Source organism: Cuculus canorus, chromosome 7, assembly GCF_017976375.1.
Source record: "Cuculus canorus isolate bCucCan1 chromosome 7, bCucCan1.pri, whole genome shotgun sequence".
Lineage (NCBI taxonomy): Eukaryota > Metazoa > Chordata > Aves > Cuculiformes > Cuculidae > Cuculus > Cuculus canorus.
Window position 1 is genome coordinate 26980274 of NC_071407.1, and position 22982 is coordinate 27003255.

Genomic DNA, 22982 nt, shown 5'->3' on the forward strand with positions numbered 1-22982 from the left:
TCCGTGGAAGTATGCAAGGACAGTTTACACAAAACTCTTTTTTTTTTACTTTTTTCACTCTTACATTTTGCACATATGGTCTCCTACTCCACTGTTGTCCTGCTTAAATTCGGTGGACTAAAAGCTATTAAAAATGTTGTCCAAGATGAATTTCTTGGAAGTGAATCCATTTACTAATTAATGTTGTTTATGTTATTTTTTTAAATGAAGTGACATACAACAAAGGGTCATATCCAACCTCTTTTTTTTGTTCTTATGCCTGGAAACTGTGTTAAGTCTGGTTTTGGGTACTCTTTAAAATTTAATTTGAGTTGGTTTGTTTGTGTTTTTTTGAAGAATAATGCTTGTTCCAGTCTTTTTTTGGTGCTCGCTGTTTGTTTTCTTGTGCTTTTCCATGTGAAATCCTGTTGCCAAAGTTACCTGTTGTTTTGTATTTCTCTGTGTTGCATAGCTCCCATTGTAGTTTGCTTTCAATTTGGTTTAGCTTTTCCGTTTGCTTGACCTTTAATGGTAAAGTGCGGAGCCTGTAATGAATAGGCAGATTTTACCTCTGCCAAGTTGTATGTGCATATGTAATGACAGAAATTGTGTATACATCAGGAAAAAGGCACTTTGTGTCCTAAAAGTGGGGGGAAAGAACAATCAATTAAGGACAGGATGAGGTGGTAACTATCTGACTTGGTTATGATAGGGAATTCAAGCTTTACTCTCTCAAGAGTAGAGCTGAAATTGATAGATAATACAAAGCCAATAAAAGACTTACAGAGCAAACTGTATCTAACAACATCAAAAACCTACAATGTTTATAAACTGAAGACAGTATTGGCCTTGTTCCTTTGCAGCATTGTGGTGGTTTCACAAACCTGTTTCTCTTTACTTGGGAAATCCTTACTCACCCACTGCATTGTTTAGAGTTACATTATTTAGAATATATAAAAGCAGGAGACATTGGCCCCTCTTCCAATATAATTAAAATTAACATGAGTTAGATACTTTACCAGGGAGTCTTGAAGTTTAACTAATATTTAATCCTCCTCTGTACTGAAAAGAGGAAAGAAGCTGCTCAGGTACATTTCTGTGTGTTGGCGTAGCGTGATCTATCTCTGTGTTCGTATGTGCATATGCACATGTTCTAAGTATGTCTTGCCTGAAAGGGGGATTTAGAAGCTTTCTGGTGCAGCTGGACAGTGACTACATGAACATCTTGCTCAGGAATTAAATCAATAATGTATTTATCTTCCTCCTGGAGAGGAAAAAATGAAGACCATGTTGATTGTTAGTGCTGAGTGACAGAAATATTTGCTATTTGCATAACCTGAGAAGTGTAAAAAGTATTTGATGCGGTAGTCAAGCATAATGTGATCATCTCCAAAGGCTCTCGTGTTGCTTTGCAAAAACTCAGCTTTGTGGTTGAATGTGTGTTTAGATTAGGAAGAGAACTGCTGAAGGACACTGAAGAGTGAGTTTGGAGGTGGCTTCAGAAAGAAGCAATTGTTTTTAAATGTGAGGCTTAACGTTCAGAAGTTGAACACTCAAATGAGTGCTCTTATGTCTGGACTGCACATAGCCAGCACTGGCTGGTGTCAGTCCAGCTCATTTGAGTTCTGTGGGATTGCTTTAGGTTCTTGGTAGTAAGTGTGTTCAGAACTGCTAATGATGCATTTGATAACAATATTGAGCTTATCTGAAGTTTGTTTTCAGAAAATACTGAAGAATTCTGTTTTTAAGCTTACCTTGCCCCTCATGATAATGCCAGTTATGCCTTCAGAACATTCACTTGTACTTAAATGGGAAGTGAATCTGGACCAAAGTCACTTAGAAAAGAGCAACAATATTGTCTTAAAATTACTGACTATTTACACATGCGAAAGGCTTTTTTATTATTTTAATTAGCCCTTTAAAACAAACCAAACCTGTTCAGCGTGGCTGTTATCTGAGATTGCATAGCTACAAATAATGTGATATGGCTTTGCAGTAGTTTTAACTGGAAAGGACCAAGCCCAGCTCCTTTACCTCAGTTTAGGTGTATGTTAGGCAGGTCTTGACTTTACATCAGAGATATTGTGTATAAATTATGTAATAAGGCATGTTAAATCATGTACATGTAGCTAAATTAAGCTTAATTAGTTAAGGTAAATGGTTTAGATATTTAAGATTCTGCTTTTGGAAAACCTATTGAAACTACCTGATTGTATTCCAGAATTCCTGAATTGGCATCCATGGCTTCTTGCACTCAGATTTGCCACCTGCTACCTTCCTGCAGCTCCAGTTAAGAACAAACTCATAATAAAACTTGTGTAAGACACACATAGAGCAATGTCAAAACACCCCAATCACAGGCCCTTCTACTGGACCTTTTAGCATCACAGGTATTAACATCTTCCACTTCCCTTGATTAAAAAAAAAAAAAAATGAAAGCAAAACCCACCAAACCACAACAGAAAACCCAAGACACATGCAAGTAGTTTGAGAGTTTGTTAATCTTGGAATATGGGAGAAACCTGCTTAAGCCAAGGGAGCCATAGGAACCAAGCAAATGTCACCTATAAGAAAAAAGGCTCCATGCTGCAAGAAAATGCAACGTATGTTCACAATCGTTATCAAGAGGAGGGAATCTGTCAGCCCTGCTAATCCTGGGCAGGACAAGCCCCTCAACTCTTTCTCAGTCAACATTTCCTTCACCAGTGTAGGAAGCCCTAACGGGACAATGAGACAAGCAGTAGCAGTCACATGCTGGAAGGAAATGATGGGAGTATATTTGAAATGTTGCCTCAGCTTTCTGCATCCGGGCTGACTTCTCTATAAATACAGTTCATAGCAATGCTAAAGCACTTACATTTTCAACTTGATAAATACAACTGTAATAGAACTTTATGTACAAGTCACTTTTCAGGCACATGTAGTCCTGTGTGTATCTATAGGGTTGGGAATTGATATACAACATAAATTGTACAAATGTACTCCTGTACTATCCTTTATAGTGTTCTGGAGTACACCTGGTTGGCCCAACGAGTCCTGAAAGGTAAGTTTTATGTAGGCTGTGGATATTTCTTTTGATCAGTTTTTATACTGAGGCAAAGGAAAACCTTTAAAGGTTTGACTGTCCTGCGCGGATATTCCAAAGTGGTGAATAAGGCATTGAGAATGAGTTTGTCATGTTACCCTTTATTTACCAAATTATGTTCAACTCCACCTTCAACTATTTTGCTCTTAACTTACCATTGGAAGGTACTTTCCTTTGCAAAAAGTGTGTTTCAGTTTTATGATGTGCATTGTCCCATTAGACCTCAGAAGCTTAAGTAAAGAGGGACACCCCCCCCCCCATCCATCAAATATTTGGAATGTTATCCAGTCTTTTTTCCAAATAAATGTGTTATTTTCTAAAAGAAGAAAAATAGGATGGGAAAGCTCATGAGTCATTAAGCCACGCTCCTGCTGTTACAGTCAGGCCTATCATGTAATTCCTTCTGTAAGCTGATCATACCTGATTTATAAAGCACTTACAATCAGCGTGAACTACCCATTAGAAACAGATCCCTTTCATTGGCACACATCATGTTCATTTTTGAATTTCATCAAAGGCAAACCTGCAAGTGCCGTGTCTGGAATCTGCTGTTACTCATTCTTAGATTACATCTTTGGTCCTGGAACTATAAATAAGTAAAACAACTCCAGGTTGTTTAAAAAGCAAAAAGCTGTTTTTCCAGAGATGTATTCAAAGCCTCAAGACCCCCTACTCACCTCCTCCAAAAAAAAAGCTGCCAAAATAAACAAACAAAAATCTTAGCCTTTTTGCCTTATTTCTTTTCTTGTTTTATTTCTTTTTTGTTGTTGTTGTTTTGTGGTTGGGTTTTTTTGTTTGTTTTCCCTCCATGCAGTTTTGGATTTGTAAGACCATAGGATAATTTAGGTTGAAAGCAAAGTCTGGAGTTCTTTGAAGAACTCGGGAGGTTCAGCCTCCTGCTTTACGAAGAGCAGGCTTTGATGTTTCTGCTACCTGCACTGGACACCATAAAGGTGGTCTGTAGAGGGGCTGTTGTTAGAGCAAAAAAAATGCATCAGAGTTGTCAAATATTTATAGGATATATTTTCTGATAATTTAACAATTATAATAAACCTCTAGCCTCTTACTGAATGATTAATTTTTCTAGAACCTGAATAATTTTGTCACCTGTACTTAACAAATCTGTGTTTGCAAACATTCCTCTTGATTTTTTTTTTCCCCCCTCCTTTTTTGATGTCTAGAAAGCATAGAAGAATATAAGATTTTGCTGTTGGAAAGACTTAGAAGGCTTAGGTAGGGGCAGTTATGAGCAGAATTAAAATTAGGGAAATTAGGAGAGTAGGCAGGGATGAATTTCTGAGTTCTGTGAAGGGCAGGTCCCTTTAAAAGATAGATAACATGGGACTTGTTTAACTCACCCCAAGTAGACTTTTTGAAATCTGGATCTAAATCTGAATTTTGTAGCTTAACTTTGTCTCAAAAAAAGAAGTGTTTAAAGCCCTCCTGCAGTAATTATGTCATCTTCTTAGGACTGTTTTGTATTCAAAAAAAGCACAGGGAGGGAGAAGCTGCAGAACAAGTTTATTTTGCAATAGTTGTCATTTTATGCTCTCTTTTCAATCTAATTGTGAAGAGTGCCACATCAACTGCATGTTCACAGAATAAAAATGATTAAAATTATTCTAGGATATTAAGGTTTTCCAAAAATTAAATAATCAAAAGGTTATATTTTATTGCCTTATAAAATTAGATTTTGAGAGCTCTGTGGTGACAATGGTCAAGTGAAGTCCCTGAAAATGACAACTCAATATAAGATCTGTTGCCATTCATGAAATGGGTATGACATTTCTGTTAACTAGCGTTTCTTTATAAGGCTATATAAACACAGTTCCTCCAGTTTAAATGCATTTCAAATCAATCTAGGTTAGTGTTGATGTGTTCAAGATAGAAAGGAAAGAAGAAATTGCATTAATAGAAGTAGCAATAAAGGAGAAAAGCAGTAAAGTCACTTCAAAAGTTTTGATGAATTTATCTGTAGACAGTAAAAGATATGTCACATGAGACACAGGCTGGGAAATGTGGAACCTCAGCAAGGTTAAACAAGAAAAAAAAGACGTACTTGGGGAAGGGAGGGACATGACTTCCTTCCTCTTTGATCAACTGTAGCTAGAGACCTGAGCATACAGACTGTAAAAGATCCTGTTTTCAAGTTTGAGTTGTGATGAAGCTACTTTGTGAGTAGTATGAATCTTCTTGAAGTTTTTGTCTTGGATATTTTTTTGCTTCAGAATGGGTACTTGGGCTTTATTCTGCCAAACTGTAATGAAATGCTCAAAATCACAAGTGTAACATTAACAAAGAGTTAGTAAAATGGTCCGCGAGTGATTAACGGAAGTGTGAATGTGCTCATTGTCAGAACATAGTGAAAAGATAAAGCCCGTGAGAGACTAATGGGAATCTTAAATTTACTACTAATGCAGTGGGCAAAGAAAATCACACTGAAAGTCCCTATAAGTTTTCATAATATAATTGTTTCTTACAACCTTAAAAACAAATTTTAAATGCACAGGAAATAACTGGAAGTAATATTTTTTCTGTAGGTAAGCTACAAGTGACTCGTACAGAATATGCAGTATAAATATTGTTCAAAGATTTTTTTTTTCATCAGTACTGCAGAATAGATTTTAAAAGTCATAAGTACTGGTGATCTTTGTGTTTCTAATATAGGAGAGGGGAAATATTTAAAATTAATTCTAGGTTTCTAAGTTTGTGTTGCTCTTCTCAATTGAAAACAGCAACGAGAAAAGCCGCTAGTGTGAGAGCTGTTTCCAAACAGCATTAAAGGGAATGCAGTGATAGGATGACAGGTAATGGTTTTAAGCTGCAAGAGGAAAGATTTAGATGAGGTATTGGGAAGAAACTTTTTTTCCTGTGAGGGTGGTGAGGCACTGGCACAGGTTGCCCAGAGAAATCTTGGCTGCCCCATCCCTGGAGGTGTTCAAGGCCAGGTTGGATGGAGCTTTGAGTTACCTGATCCAATAGGACGTGTCCCTGCCCATGGCAGTTGGGTTGGCACTGGATGATCTTTAAGGTCCTTTCCAGTCCAAACCATTCTGTGAATCTATGGTTCTAAATTGAATTGCTTTTATTGCTTTTGTGTGCAATAACAGAGCTTTTTCTTACTTTCTTTGAATTCCCAGTCCTTTTAGAAAAACAGCCATGAGTGAGTTTGCGAATCACATGCCCCAACCCAGCCTCAGCTTTCTTTTGGAAAGGTTAGAGCAGGGTTTACGGTTGATTTCCCTTTACCTGTTTGTTTCCTTCCCCTATGTCTTGGTTTAGCCCTTATTCAGCAGCTAAACAGTATGCAGCCACTCCTGTGACTCCTCCCCACCTGGGGAGGAGAATTGGAAAGTGAAAGGAAAACTCATAGGTTGAGATAAAAAGCATTTCAGTAGAACAATAACATCAAATATGATTATGATAACAGTAATGATGATGATGAAAATAATAATAATGATAGTAGTAGTAGTAGTAATAATAATAATAATACAGACCTCAGCCTGTCCCAAGTAGTAATTGCAGAATGTGTGCTTCAAGCAGCGAACACCAGGTGGTGAACACAGTGAGCGCAATAGTTCCAGCAGGCATGGAGTCCACAGCCAGTCAAAAGCTCACTGAACACAGAAACTGAACTTGAAGCACCATAAATCAGGGGAGTCATCTCTGGCAAATTTCTCACCTATAAATGGTGCATGATATTTATGGTATGGAATACTTCCATTGGCCACTTTGGGTTAGCTCTCCTGGCTCTGCTTCTCTCACTTTAATACACCTGCTTACTCATAAAACATGGGAAACTGATTTCCTAGCAACAATTAAAAACATCAGTGTATTTTTCAGCGTTCTTCCCACAGTTAAATGTAGAAAAACTGCAGCTGCTGAGAAGAAAATTAACTCTATTCCAGCTGAGCAAAAAAACCCACATTACCTAGCAACAACTAAAACAATATGTGTTATCAGCATTGTTCTCACACTAAATCCAAAATGCTGCATTAATTGGGAAAAAAAATGACTCCTCCAGCCAAAACCAGGATATCTTCTTTAAAAACTGCATATATCTGGAGGGCTGCTAATGAAACTGAAAATTTCTTTTGTTTGAGCTCAATGTAAATACCAAGGAAGACATAAGTGGAGATATCTAGCAATGTAAATTCCAGTCCGCAGAACATTTTAATCAGCGTATCTTCCTGTGAGCCATAGATGGTATTATAGAATTCAAGGAGGAAATTGCAGCCACCCCATACAGAGGAGTCTGAAGACTACCTTTCCAAACTACCATTCATCTGTGAAATTTGGGACTTGGATCTAGTTAAAGGAGTTCTAGGTGATTGTGTAGTGATGTTTACACGTGTTTTAAATAAATTTACCATATGATGGCAGAAACACTCAACTATGGGTTGTTACACAACAGCCACAGCAGATGGCTGTGAATAGAGGTTACAGTATTATGTAAGGGATGGAGGTGTGAATTGCACTCTCCCTCTGGAGAGCCCACTCTGCCCTGAGTGCTGAGTTCATCTCGGTGCCTGAATGAGAGGCGGTGCAGAGCTTTCCCTAAACAGTCACCTTCTGAAGTGATGAGCCTCTGAAATATTAACTTCTATCCGCTTCTCTTACAAACATGTTATGATTCCCTAAATCTGCTGTTGGCCATCCCATGTCTGGAAAGCCTTAAGTGTAAATATAGCTTGAAGTGATACTCTGGAAGTGTCTAATTACTGTAGTCTAAGTAACTAACTTCTCCAATTTGCATACTTATCATATGCATATGTTGCTGTTGTTGTCAGTCTCCAGCTGTCTCTCAGAAGGACTTCTCTGATGTTGTTTGGATGAACAATGTGCAATCAATCATTTGACTTTTATCAGATCACATTTGCAGGCCTTCTAAAAGTAAAATATGCAGCAACCATAGTTCTTCATGCTTAGGGAGAAAAGTGTAAGCGAAGATGGGTTAGCACAAGGTGACATGTAGGAAAATTGCGTAAAACGTGACAGTGATTTATCTGAAAAGCGTTTGTTTTGTTGAGTTCTGCCTTTGTACATTACCTACTCAGTTGTCCAAATAGCATTTCACTTTAGCAGTGCGATTTCACTTTAACTCAGTGATTCAGTTGTGCTTTTGATATTAAATACGTCAGATTAGTTGAGATGGTACAGTATAGGTTTCATAACCATGTCATAGCCTTTTTCAGGAGCTAGTAAGAACGTATGGAGAAAAGAGATGGATTTCTCTTACTGGCAGCTAATCTCATACCTTTGAATGTTTGTATATTAAATTTAAGTCTGAACTGGGTGTTTTGCCTTCTCCTATGTGTGGTTCTGTGTTAATATTATTCTAGTAAAACATGCAGCAGTGCATGTGCAGAAAAATCACAAAGTCATGAGGTACTTGATATACTGATCTGTCCTGTCAGCGGTACAGTTGGGTAACTGTAAGTAATAAACGGCAGGAAGACAAATTCTGCAGTGATTCTTACAGGCACAAAGCTCAAGATAAGTCCAACACACTATCTTGAGAACGAAAGCATTAAGGGACTCATACATGAAACCTAAAATTTCCTCCAAGAGGATTTCTGCTGAGTGTCCTTATCATCTTCCCCAAACTAATACTTTGTAAGAGCCGCTGTGTTCTTAACTGATATTCTCTTTGCATTAGGTCCATTCTCCACTACAAGGATGCTTATAAAGGCAATTATTGTTGTTAGACTTTTCATTTCGCATGGAGGTTCTACCAGTGTTGATTCAGCTCATTTGAACAATCTCTGCTTATTAAGGAAAACCTGGAATAAGTGTATCATTCAATATTAATGCAGTAAGTGCTCTGTGTTGTTGTGAAGGCCAGATGCTCTGGGGGTAAGGTGTGTGTGTAAGTATCTTCCTAGGATAATGGCAATCTTACTGAGAACATTAGGAGTCAGCATTAATATGAGTTTGATTACCCCATCAAGGTAATTATTTTCTTCTAAGAAGAAAGTTAGTACTGAGACTCTCAAAGGCGGTTTTGAGGCTCATTTCTCAGGCCTTCCATAACAATCATATTTGGCAACAGCCATTTCTGGTTAAAATTTTACTGTGCAAACACAGCAATTTCTTCAACTGCTATTCCGTGGATCGAAATGATAAAATGGTAGAATCTTGGTCTCAACGAAACTGGTACATAGGTTATGAATGAATCCTTTAGGAATAGATTAAGTCGTCATATCGTGACTTTTCATAGAATCATAGAATAACCGGGTTGGAAAGGACCCACTGGATCTTTTGTTCCATGTATGGCTACTATTTTGCGCAAAGTTTTTGTATTGACTATTCGGGGGATGAAATTGCTAACCATGAAGATATGTATTCATTTTCTTAAGTGATAAGTTTGATCATAGAAATAGTTTCTAAAAAGACAGACCAGATCAGTGTTGTCCCCAGAGCAAACTAAAGAACAGATTGTAACAGGCAGTTCTTGATGCAGTTTTTTATATTGGGAGGACTTGATTCACTTCCAGCCTTTTCAGGGAGCACCTTGCTCCCAAGGCTCCTGGCTCTTTACTCTCACTGCAAGTACCCACTTAGTGCAGAGAAGTCCAATTGTTTGCTGCCATCATCACCCACAGGGTAAGAATGGGCCTGGAAGCAGAATGTTTCTCTTGTTACTTCAGCACACAGACTGAGTAACAAGTTTGACAATCTAGCTCTGAATGGTCATAGGAAGAAAAAGGTGCTGAACTGCTGAACAACTGAGTATAATGGCCAGCTTCTGCCTTTCATTGCCCATTTCATTTCTGCGGGTAGCTCTGCTCTTTAATCTTTTTTCCATCTTCCCTAATCATTTTAGCATCTCAGCTGGCATATCATCATCAAAACGAAATTATTTGAGTGTTTTACATATTCTGCCGTTTAATGTACCTGCTCTGTCTTTCTTGCCCCACTTGCTTTAATTTCCTACTCTTTAGTTTCTTCTTTATGGGTTTTTTTTTTGGTTTTGTTTTTTTTTTTTGCCTTCTATTCTGATATGTCTACTTTATTTCCTTCCCCATTTGAGGTTTTTTTCCCCTTCAGCATCTGAATTACATTTCTGTTAGTGACTCTTCACTCTCTGCTAATCACTGCTATCACTCAATACTTGCCACATGCTTTTGCTGTGATTTTTTTTCTCACATTGCCACTGCAGTGCCTCTTGGAAACCAAGGTTTGACTTCCTGCTCTGCTTCACCTGTTTCCCATCTACCAAATGAAAGCCTAGATCACAAATTACTTTTCGTGTGCTGTCTGGTGTCCCTCATTTGGGCTTCCTTTTCTTCCTTATGTATCATTTTTGCTTTTGCCACATAATGGAATAGAATGTACAATTTGCAGTTTTGTTTAGTGTTAAAAATGTTCTTTACATGTTTAAAGTGAACAGATGTCCACGTTCCGTTTTGTTTCCCAAAGAGCTAGTTCCAATTAGTTTTGAAGATAGAGAGAGAGGTTAATACCTGATGCTTATCAGGAGAAAAAATCCACTGTGTAGGCCGTTTGTGAAAGGCAGCATCTAAATTTAACCTGGTTTCTTGTTGGGTTTGTTTTTTTTAATAAAACTGACTTTTTTCTTGGAAAAAGGTTGTATTTTCAGCACTGAAGCTTTTTATGTGTCTCAACAGTACTTTTATTGGGAAAACTTTTTCAGAAGCTTGTTCAGAAGAGAATGAATCTGATCTGATTACAGAATCACAGAATGGTGGGGGTTGGAAGGGACCTCTGGAGTTCATCCATTCAACTCCCCTGCTAGAGTATGGTCACCTCGAGCAGGTTGCACAGGAACGTGTCCAGGTGGATTCTGACTATCTCCAGAGAAGGAGACTCCACAAACTCTTTGGGCAGCCTGTTCCAGTGCTCCGTCACCCTCACAGTAAAGAAGTTTTCCTTGTGTTCAGGTAGAACTTCCTGTGTTGCTCCTTGTCCTGTTGCTGGACACTGCTGAGAAGAGTCTGCCCCCCTTCTCTTGACAACCTCCCATTTAGGTACTAAAAAGCATTAATAAGATTTCCTCTCAGTGTTCTCTTTTCCAAGCTGAACATACCGAGGTCTCTCATCCTCTCCTTGTAAGAGAGATGCTCCAGTCCCCTCATCACCATGGCCTCCGCTGTTCTCTCTCCAGTAGTTTGTCTTTCTTGAGCTGGGAAGACTAGAACTGGACACAGGACTCCAGATGGAGGCAATTCCACACCTCACCTTGTTGGCCTGTCTTTTCTAAAAAGTGCATCCATGACAACATTCCTGTCATGTGAGATATCCCACCATGTCTCCATAATTGCCATCAAAGAATGTCCGGTTGTCAGAAAAACCAAAACCCTCATGGTGGTGCCAGCCACATAGCCAGGAGCTGATATGCATTATGTAACTATTTCTGGCTTCCCGCTTCCCTCCAATTGGTAAAACAGAGGAAAAGAGAACTTAGGCACCAATATTTATCTCTTGCGCCCTCAGGGCTTTATGATCTTCCTTGATTCTGCCCGGGTTCGGGCTTGTAGTGTCATTCATGTCCATGTGCAAGAGTAACAGTAGATAGTAATCTGCGCTTTCGACAATTGTTGGACCCTCTTGGCAATGCTTTGCATTTTAGCTCCTGGAAGAGCTCCTTGTGACTCCCTGATAAAGGAAAAGAGGGCCCAAGTTCGCAGAGAACAGAATATTCCTTCATAACAGGGGAACACACAGGTTCAAGTTCTTGTTCTGCTTGACCTGAGTTTCCTTTCTTCCAGATGAACACATAGATCGCAACACAGAAGAGTGTGGGTCAGTGTCTTTCTGGAAAAGAGTGACTATGCTTTTTCTGCCATTTCCCAGCTGCCTCTGGCGGTGAACTTGAAATCTCTAGCACAGAAAAATGTGTGTTTTTACTGCATTGCTCTACTCTAGAGAGAGCACAAGACAACATTTTGACTGAATGCTTGTATACATTATAGAAAATACTGGAGTTTACAAAATGTATGATATTGATTTAGGCCTTGAGCCTTCATAAAACTATACTGATGCGTATTGTTTCTGAAGAGAACTACTCGCATACAAGATACCAAACATAATTGAAGCATTCGACTCAATTATTTGCATTAATTTGTGCTTTTCCTCACAGGCTCCCAGTGTTCTTGATAGTGAGATGATTTGCCATATTTAATTCTCTGTATATAATGACCTTAAAAAACATTTTCTATGAAGCTGAGCATCTCTTGACGCATTAACCTGGCTCCTGCTGGTGGAGGAGCCTCTCCCTGAACAGCTCCATCTGCAGCTGATGGGCAGTTCGGTACACTGATGGGAGGAGAGTGTAATTTTGAAGGAGCTTGTTGGTCTATGGAGGCTAGCGGTTATAATTATAAATATGTATATGTATTTTAATATGTAAAAGTGAACGTAATTTTGTTATTATAAGCCTTTAAGCATTCCATCCTGCTTTAGTTGTCTTTGAACGTCATTTGCAGTATCTGCTAGGGCAAATCTGCACTGAGAGCAGGGATGTTGACCCTGCTGTGTTGGCAAAACATCTCAAACCCAGAGATGCTTAGCTGAACTCAGTGAGTTGACAGCTCACTTTGGCAGCTTTGTTAATATTTTAGTCTCTTATTAATGCTGCGTTAATCGCCTGTCCTTATCAGTCTCTGAGTTTTAAGCAAACCTTTTGGTTTGATTTTGTTCAGTGTTCAGTAAATACTAAAGGGCTTAAATGCTTTAAAATGCTGTCTTTATGCTTTTTAGAGAGAAAATGACTTGTTTCAGAAGAAAGTTGTGAAACTTAGTTAAGCCATATGTGTAGATGTCTGAACAACACCAAATGAAAACATGAATACAGTAGTACCATTCTCAGAAAATTATTATTCTTTTTGTAGGTATTAGGAACATGGTGATTAAATAAGTTGGATGAACTGATTCAATCTTGTATGATAGTAGTGAAGGTCTTATTCCACTGGAAAGTGGGAATGTTTTGCTATTTATGTATTTAGGGCAAAACCAGGCAATATAAATTCATAATGTCTTTTGGAAGCTAGGACAGACTATTAGAATAATCTAGAATTTTGCGTATTACAAATCAAAGTTCATGTCCAGTTCTGTAATGCTGTTATAAATTTTGCTGCAACATTTGGAAACAGATGGCAGGGTAAATTAGTTTCTAGTTTAGGTTGTGTCTGCGTAAAAGTTACAGTGTAGATTTGCAGTGCAATTAGCTTTTCTTTGATAACTGCCTGCTTGTGTGATAAAAGCAAGCTGGTGCCCTGCAGTTGCATTCAGGCAAGTTCCTCACTATGACTTTATAACATGGTGGCACCCAGTAAGTTCAACAACAAAGTCCTTATAGCTTGGCGGTGGAAGGAGTTAATGGAGGTTGCTCAGAGTCAGGTACCATGTGGAGCGAGGACAGCTGCCTGAACGGGCTCTGTGAGATGATTCTTCACCTCTGTGGCTCTTTACATGGTAGTAGTAGGGTTTTGGACCAAGTTTTTGCTTTCTGTGTGCCTGCTACTGTACATAATTGACCTGCTTTGGTAGATTAGTGCAATCTTGTTTGTTTGAAGTAGGATAGATTTAAGCTTATAAAGTACAAGCATCTAAGAGAGTATCAGTTACTATAAAAGGAAGAATATAAATCTCTGCACACAGAGAGAGGCTGAGGGTTTTTCTTTCGAATAAAAAAGTATTCCCTAATATGTATCAAACATGTAAGGTGATTCCTGTTGTCATAGAACCATCAAAAGAGAGTAAGACTGATACAAGATAAAGTCTATCCTTGCATATCTCCAATATACTTTACGGTCTGGATGTAATAATGCAAAACTGACTTTTGCATGTGGCCAAGCACGTGTGCTGAATCTTCATGCTACGAATCATGTCAGCTCTTCTGAGTTGTCGTGTTAGATCCCGGTTGCTCAGTGTATTCTCTGCTCAAACTAAACAAAGAAATGACCATTTATTAAATGGACAGCAAGGACAATGTGTCAGGTAGCAAGCTGGTAGATGGACAAAGGAAAATATCTTCTGGAAGACATTTTTTTTCTTGACACGATGCATGTTTCCACTGAGGGAACATAAGGGAAACTGATGGATCAGACCTAGTATCAATCTCATCAATTTTTATTTTCTTATAGCTGTTCACTTTGCAGTCATCTGTAATTCTAATTTGGATTCATGTTGAGTTGAGCACAGCAGGGCTTTCATACAGTAATAGAGTTACAAACTATACATTTGTTTTCACAATTTATTCCTTAAAGACAAAAGAAAACGTCATGTGAAAAAAGCAAGTCCTTTAGCTGCCAATATCTGTCAGTGTGTCATAAAGCAGGATAGCATTCAGAATTTAGACTCATTTTTGTATAAGCCAATATTTGTTATCCAATTTGGTTTTGCAGAAGACCCTTTTCCTGCACTTTACTTGAAAAACATTATGGTGTATTCACAGCATTGTATAGCTGTCACTTCTGTGACTAAGGGACAATGCTACTACACCGGTTTCTAAGTAGAAAGATAACAAGTCAGGCCCAGTTGATGTGGTGATAAGGACACTTTCTGAGAGTGTCAACAACTATAATAGTTGTTGCTAAATATACAGAAGCATCTGCTTGGGGAGATTGTGACCCATTTCAGTTTGTTCTTTTTTCATGAGCTCTTTGTGCCTGTGCAGGTACATTTAGAATAACCCTTTTCTCCCTACAGGACTTCCTTCCTCAACCTGCATCAGACAGAAACCTTGTACCAGAAGATGTGAAAGCAACATAGGCTCTTACATGGTTTTTCATATCACCCTGCAGATAAACTTAAGTTCCTTACATAGTTAATGGGGGAGATGTACTTTCCTACTCTACCAGAGGCTAATCGGAATACGACAAGTTAGGCAAAGCCGCATTTAGATGTTATGAGGTGATATGTAGAGGATATTAGCTCTTCTGACTATTGAAGAAGCTTCAGTAAGACAGTCAGAGGAAGGCTTGTAGTCATAGCTGCTCTGTGTCTGGCTGCTTCTTAATAACTAGAAATTATTCAGTATATGTTAAGGTAGATTTGCACTGAAACCAGGCGTTTTGACCCTGCTGCATCAGCAAAACATCTCGAATCCAGAAATGCTTAGCTGAACTCAGTGAGTTGGCAGCATCGTGAAACTAACTGCCCAAATTCAGCACATATAAAGAAGAAAATATCTTTATTTTTGCTTAACCCATCCTCCAGCCCTGTTCATAAAGTTACCATAAGAGGAAACTAACAAAGGAAAAGAAATATATATATATATATATATAGTCCTGAGGTTGGTTGAACTAGACCTTGCTTAGATTTTAATTTAGGATACTTTAGGTATATTTTAACTGTGACTAGAATAATGCAAAATCAGCAACCTCATTCTTGGATTGATAATGCTCAGTACTTGTGAAATTAAAAGCTTTTTCTAAAACTTGTCAAGATGTTAGTAGTTAACTGTCATTCCTGTGTTGCACATAATACCCGGGTCTTTCTGCACAACCCTGTATGGGACTATAAAGATGGACAGTGTAGATGAGATTTATTTTTTTTTGTTATCATTTATTTTTTTTAAATATCCAACTAATGGTATGGTTGATTTTTTTTGAGGGTGGTTTGTGGGTTTTATTTTTTTTTTAAATTTTTTTTTTAAGTGTATTATGGGATCAGTTTTTGACCAAGCAGAGAGAGTTGCTGAAATGAATTCCAAATGAGCCTTCGCTTGCCCAGATTAAGACCTGAAAGTCTGCTGTATATTTTAACTTCTGAGCTGAGTTTGTCTTGAAAATGAAAATTACTTAAGCTTAACATGAAAATGAGAATGAAGCTTACTTGAGAATTACTCAAGTTTAGAGTGGTCAACAGGTATAAAAAGAATGTTGATCTTCTCAACCTTCCAGTCCTGACCCTAGATTAAGTGGTTTGGAACAACTGGGCTCTAAAGTTTTTCCTGTCTTGATCTTTCATAGACAAATGTTCTTGCTAATGTCTAGTAAGGATGTGCTGAGATAAAACAAAATTGTTAATAGTTACAGCTCATCCCTACAATGTACATTACTTTTGACAATGCTGTCTTTCATCAGCTGTCAAGTTGCCTGTTAGAGCTGCAATTTTTAGAATTACTCCATTGGAATTACTCCAAGGATTCCCTAGGTCGATGAATCTGAAGATCATCTACACATTTTTCACTGGAACAATTTGTATGTGTTGCGGCTTAACAAAAATGAATCAGCTTTGAGGAGGGGGAATCTAAAGTGTATGACTTGGAATCGTTTGCTTGACAAGTAGGTATGCTGAAAATCATTTAAAGTTGATTGCAAAAAGAGGATTAGAATAGGCCTGTAATAAGGGGCAGGACATGCACATTGAAAACTTATGGCACTTGCTTTTTGTACTATCTGCTGTGGTTTTTGCTTTTTCTTCATAGCCAGTTTCTGATTATAATATAATACTTTCCTTAACCCAAGATTTAGGAAGAAATCTTTCAGTGCCTACAGAAGTTAAAGCGGACGAGTAGTTTGGTGAGCAGAGTGGCAGATGGTCTGTGTGAGCGGCAGAAAGAGCAGCAGCAAAGGAAATAATATTGCCCAGAGTGGTAGTAAAGTTTAAAAAGCCATAAATGTAACTGTGGTCTAGAAATTAGCTGGGGAGTTTGGAAAAAGACGGTATCAGAGAAAAATACGGTATCCATTTTTTTCTTTATACAAAATCCATTACCAGCAGATTATAATATTTATAGTGGGAGTGGACAAATGTCAAAGTGGTTGGCTCAAAAAAAAGACAAAACCAAATCGGGGAATACAAGAAAACTACTGCATTTTCAGATGAGTTTTGTGGGGTTTTAATTATAAAAGAGCACAGAGCAGTAGGGGTAGAAGGCCAGGAGGAGACCAAGTCATTCTCAAGGTGATGGATGTGAACAAACTTGGTCTTCAGGTCTGCTGAGCTCTGACTGCTAACGCTACCTGGGGCTCATGGTCAGAATCTGGCTCCAGGGTCAGGCAGATTGCTGAAGAGGGACTTTGGGATGTTCTGGAAGAGTTCTGAGTGTCTTTCAGTTGCTGTCCATAAATAGCTAAAAGAGAAAGGAAAATCAAAATAGGTACATCAGCTTTGGTCTATGCAGATGGAATGTTACTCCCTGGGTTTGACCAAAGGGCCTCCAATTTGTATCTGCCCATTCCTGGAGCACATTCAGCTCAAAATGCCATTTCCCCCTCCCAGAGCTGTTGATGAGAACAGACACCTTTGAATTCTGATACAGATTCACGGTCAAGAATTCAGTTCTGAGCTCTTCTCTCTATTTTTATTTCAGTGGTTTTGATTGATAAAGACGGAAAAAGCGCTGCATAAAGTTGTCAGGTTTGGATTGGGACTGCTATGGTTCTTTATTTTGGTCTCTGTTGATCATGAAAAAAGGCATTCACAGAAATTTTTATTGTTTTATTTGTACAGAATAGGGCATTTACACCAGGGAAAAGTGCAAAAATTAGATATCAGAATAAGTAAAGTGACTGGGAAAGAAGCAGTGTGTGCCCGGTACATTTACCGTGTAGCTGAAGTGCAGTTGTTTTGTGTGCAAAGTGGGATGTGCTGAGGTCCTGACATTGTCACGTACTTTTTTCTCTTGCTACACAAACTGATTGATATGATTGCTATTTTTTTATTGATACCAGTGCAGAAGAAACAGTTTGTTTCTGCTTTAACATTTGTTGGCTTAGAAAACAAATTTTTAAAGCTGCATTATCCGTGCCAGTACTGCGAAATGCATGGTGTTTTTTTTCTAAAGAAGAAGCCAGGCTCACTGGAGAATTTTATTTGGTTTTATACTTATCTGTAAACTTGGATCAGTTGCGCAGCAGTTTGATTGACTGATGTGGCTTCTGTTTGGTATGCATCCAAATACACTTGTTTATTGTGTGCTCCTGTTATTGTCCATAAATCTCTCAAGCCGTAGGTACCAGCAGCTGCACCACTATTTGAATGTAAAACAATGCATCTGCTGGGTAAGAATGCAAAATCTCTTACACAAAAGGAAAAAGTAAAGGTAGAAAGTGAAAAATTATTAGGAGAATTTGGGCATCTCTGGACTAATATTTAGGCTCCTGTATGTCTTAAGTCAGTTTTGGAATCATACATAGGCTCATTAATTAACTTCCTAATGCCTTTGAAACACCTGGGAGTAAATGAATGGTTGATGAAATTTTTTGTGTGCAATTTAAGGGCCTGAGAGTTTTTTCTTTCCTTTGTGTCCCAAATGATATTTGCAGTGCATGTCTTGGTTTAGTTAGCTTGATAGTGAATAGGATATTTGGGAACAGATATGTTACTGGATAACTGGTAATGGATACGAGGGTGACTGTTTCGTGACATGGCAACTATTTATAGCTGATTCCCTTTCCAGTATATGGTTGTCACAAGGAGAGGGACTGTTACTGAGAGACCTTAGAGACAGGTGCGGGGTTGTGGAGAAACAATTGACCCCAAAGCCTATGCAGAATTTTCCCAGAATCCATACGAGGATTTCCTGTGTGCATTGTGATGGTTCCTGAGTGCAACTCTTGCAAACACGACAGAGCGTAGAGTTCAACAACCCTTTCTAAATGGTGCCACTAGACCTGTGGAGTGAGGAGTTTTCAGTATTGTTATGGAATGTCGTTAAAGACACCAAATTGGTACGCAGGTGCTTGGTGTATGTGCTCTGTGCTCAGAGATGTAGAAATTGTTATCGGTTGTGTTAATTAATAACTGTTGTTATTAGTTTTCAAAAATAAAAAGCTTTCATCAACACTGAAGCTGGTTGAAAGCCAGAGAGACTCTCAGCACTGACTCAACACGTTAAAGAGGAGAAGAAATGCAGGATGTTCAGTGACAAAGAGGGAGGAGACAGAGGGGAACAAGAATACAACGGGGAAACAAAAGGCTCAATGTGTACCTTTTTGTTTGTTTGTTTGTTTGTTTAGGTGGGTTTTGTTTTAAAAAGTCAAGTAATGTAATGTGTTTTATCTGATTATAATTCTTCCGAGGAGATTTGCATTGTAAACATTCATAGCACTACTACTTTGTATGCTCACAACTTACCTGCTTGGTGCCCAGTGACTGGACAAGGGGCAATGGGTACAAACTGGAACACAGGACGTTCCATCTGAACAAAAGGAAAAACAGTTTTACTGTGAGGTTGATGGAGCACTGGGACAGGCTGTGTATGGAAGTTGTGGAATCTCCTTCTCTGGAGATATTCAAACCCTACTGGACACATTCCTGTGCAACCTGCTTGAGGTAAACTTGCTTTAGCAGGAGTGGTTGGTCTGTATGAGCTCTCTGGAAGTCCCTTCCAACACCTCCGTTCTGTAGTTCCTGAAAATGCAGTCAGTGAGTTCAAATGTTTAGTGGTAACATGGGTCAGGCTGGTGGCATTGGACTGTGCCTGCTGAAACTCTAGAATGGGGCAGAGTGTTAAAGATGTGTTCGATTGTACTGCACTGGGCACTTCTAACCCTTCTGTTTTCAGGTTTTCAATGAAAAGCACATGGAATGTAGGCTTTTTCTCTTTTTAAACCTACCCTTTGTAAATTAATTTCCACAGGGTACACACAGGTTTGTTACTTTATGCCCTTACTCTAAGCAAAAGCCAGTTATTTTCACAGCTGTTCTTGGTCATTCATTACGTGCCTTTGCAGCATATGAGCCAACTAAAAACCATAGCACCTTCTTAAAGTAGAATTTGAAAATATAATACACTTGAACTTTCTTTATGCCTCTGCTTGTTTCTTGAGTTGTTGGAAATTGTGTTCTCACAGATGGATGTTTTCTCTTCCATTTATACTTAACAAAAAGAACAAACAAAGAAAAAAAGGTGAGATAGTGACTTTTGGAGCTGAAATTTTCAGAGGCATGTTCAGTAAAACCCCAACACCATGCCACATGTTATTTATTTATCTTTTTGTTTGTTTATTTAAGTTCTTGACTCAGTGTTCTGCTGCCTTCAGTAATGTCCTGCACAAATGCAGAAGCTCGATCTAGAAGTAAAATGTGGTATTTTTCCACCTCATAACACTGTTTTTGTATTACTGAAGTGACACAAAGGGAGTAGAAGCATCATGTTTCCCTGTCTAGAAATTCTACTTTCATGAGACTTCTTTGCTATCAACCCTATTGCGATATAAGGGAATTGGAGCAGCTTCTTTTTGGTCATCTTCAGATAGTAGGCAGTCTGAAATAGAAACTAATCTTGCATATGGGAAAGCCACTCACAAGCTTTTCTTGCTTGTGCATGCAAGGAAAATTAGGAGGCTGTGAAATCAGCCTAATGATTACAGGAGAGAAAATGAGGCCTGTCAGTATATAAATGTAATGGTCACTAGTGCTGTGAAGCACTTGGATATGGAGTGTCCTGTAACTTAAATGCTTATTTGCTTCTTGCTAATTGCCATTGACAGTACATTTAAATTCCTTTGCCAGTTTTCCAACTACAATATATGAGTTTTAATCTACCCTTTCCTGATTTGACTGATAGTTTTGTGCTGCAACAGTGTTTTACAAATTTTAATTTCTTTGTGAGAAATTTATTTGGTATGGGGCTGTGTGACTTCCAAGGTAATTTCTGCAACGCACCGCATACTAAACTTGTCTTGTGGTTGAACGAGGAAATACCCAAGCAAATGCTAAACTAATTAGGTCAGGTTGTGGAAGTAGTTTAGCTGCAGCAGTACAGAGCTCAGCAAAAGACAATTGATCTGCCTGCTTGCATAAATACTGCTCTGCCTGTTCGTCTCCCTAAAGAAGAAAAGCAATTTTGTCCATCTTCAACCCAGTTACTCTCATGGGCCCTTTTTCAGTATAATTTATGTGTATTAATCACAGCCGAGTGTTCTTCCCTGTCTGTTCTTACTGCTTTATTGTAATCTAGTTTGAGTGGATGACAAATCTAACAACAAAAGCACATAGTTCAAGGTCAAAAAAGACCTTTTGGGTCTTGAGAATACCTTCAAAAGTAAATAAAGAATGAATCTGTCATGTAATTAATTTGGAGAACTTATGTCACCATAAAATCAGTTCAGGAATAGAACTGGGTTGCTGTCTTTATAAAGTTCTCTATTAGTATGTTAAACTTCCCTAATGAGCTTTTTTCATTATTGGCTAATTAAGCAAAGAGTTCTGTTCTTTTATTGCCCTTGTACTCACAAAGCTCCTTTTTAGTATCCATGTTCAGCATGCCCTTTAGAAAACAAATCTGCTTGGTTTTTGTAGTCTTCCATGTAAGCTTCCATTCTGCATCATCTGATAATACAGGTTTTGAGTCTGTTGCATACAATAACAATGTTAGTTTTGACCCAAGGGCTTGGCCAGAAATGAAGATTCTGTGAAATTAGCGGTTAGAAAGACAAGCGCATAGTACCCGGATATATTTGGTGTGGTTATGCTTGCAAAGGAATGAGCAGATTCTCTTGTCTGAATAGGACAGATCAAACAAAAGGATGCTGTTCACAGCTCCAGCACAAAAGCTGCTGGAGAGGTGCCTTTCCCATTACATTCTCTTAGACCTCCATGTTTTCTGCCTTTTACGCTCCGGCTTTGGTACTGCCTTCCTGCTTCTCACTTGTATAACTTGGCTAAACTTGGCATATGCTTGGTGCTTTCCTCTGCTTTGGAGCAGCAGAGATTTGGTTCTCTCTAACTGATCTCATTTGCTGCTTAGCTGAAATAAAACCAGGATACTTACCTATCTTGTAAGTCTGCCTTTAACTTATGCACCATGTATCTGAGGCTAAAATGCTTTATGTAATCTAGCCTTTAACAAAACTATCAGTGTCACCAGATCTTATAGTTGTGCTCAGATGGGCAAAATATCTCCTTTCCCTAAATATCTGTGTCACTGCTGATAGATTTCCTTAATCCACTTTGCACAGCTACAGCAAATTACTAACTTGCAAATGCTCTTGAGAAATCACCAAGAGCACTGTGGAAGCTGCCATTGTACTAACTGTAAATAGTTCTATAAAATTATGCCGTCATGCTGTCTGTTTCAATTAAACTCATAACATTTTTGTATGGGCTACATGTATCTATATAGTAAACTGGAGAGAAAGGGTCCTTGACAGTTCTATTAAAAGGCAAATCATATTTTTTCATGGCATAATATAAGAAAAAGTATAAGCGGTCAGCCTCTTTTTTTAAGATGAAAATGCACTGAAATACAGAATTTATAGTAAGCTGTGATCCAAAAATACTGCAAAGATTTTATCTTTTTAGCATAATCACAAAAGCATCTTTTTCAGTTAGATTAAACCCTACCTGAAAGTGAAGGACCAGCATGGACAAATGGGATTAACTTAATCTGCTTGTACTAGCAAGCTGTGCTGCTCCCTGCTGAGCGCCTTCTGGTTTTCCTTTTTCAGTATTCCAAGACAGAGTGGGGCAGGATCTGACCAGAAAAGGCAGAAGGGGTGATGTTCGGTTTTCTGTTTGGCACATTGGCTGTTTTGCTTTCGTTTTACAGAGAAGTGGTTTTGTGGCAGAGCAAAGCATGCTGACACTGAAACTTTTGCAGACACTTAAAATATCGCCACCGCCTTGCTCTCGTGAGCAAATGTAAAATAGTGGGAAGTCATAGTCACATTCCAGTGTGAGATTCTTATATGCAAATAAGCAGTAGATAAGCACAGTGTATGCCGGCACCTCCAAATTTAATCCCTGTGGGTATGTAATCTTTGGGAAATAATATAAAAATCCTGGCCAGACCACAGGCACTTCGAAATGTTGAGTGGTTGGGAAAAATGCCATCATCATGGTCATCATCTTAGGTTAGGTCACAATAGGCAAAGGCCTCAAATTGAAAATGTTATAGAGAAAACTTTTACAAAGAGGACAAAAATAAATGGATTAGAGTTTGAATTCTTTGAAACTGGTTTATTATACACTTGGTGGATACTGTGCTGTGAGGGGTCCA

General features: G+C 38.4%; 1 protein-coding gene across 3 annotated transcripts in view; it reads left to right on the forward strand.

The window, feature by feature from the left end:
* Nucleotides 1-22982, forward strand: part of NRG3 (neuregulin 3) — a 396810-nt gene that overhangs the window by 278388 nt on the left and 95440 nt on the right. The gene's annotated exons all lie outside the window — the stretch shown is intronic.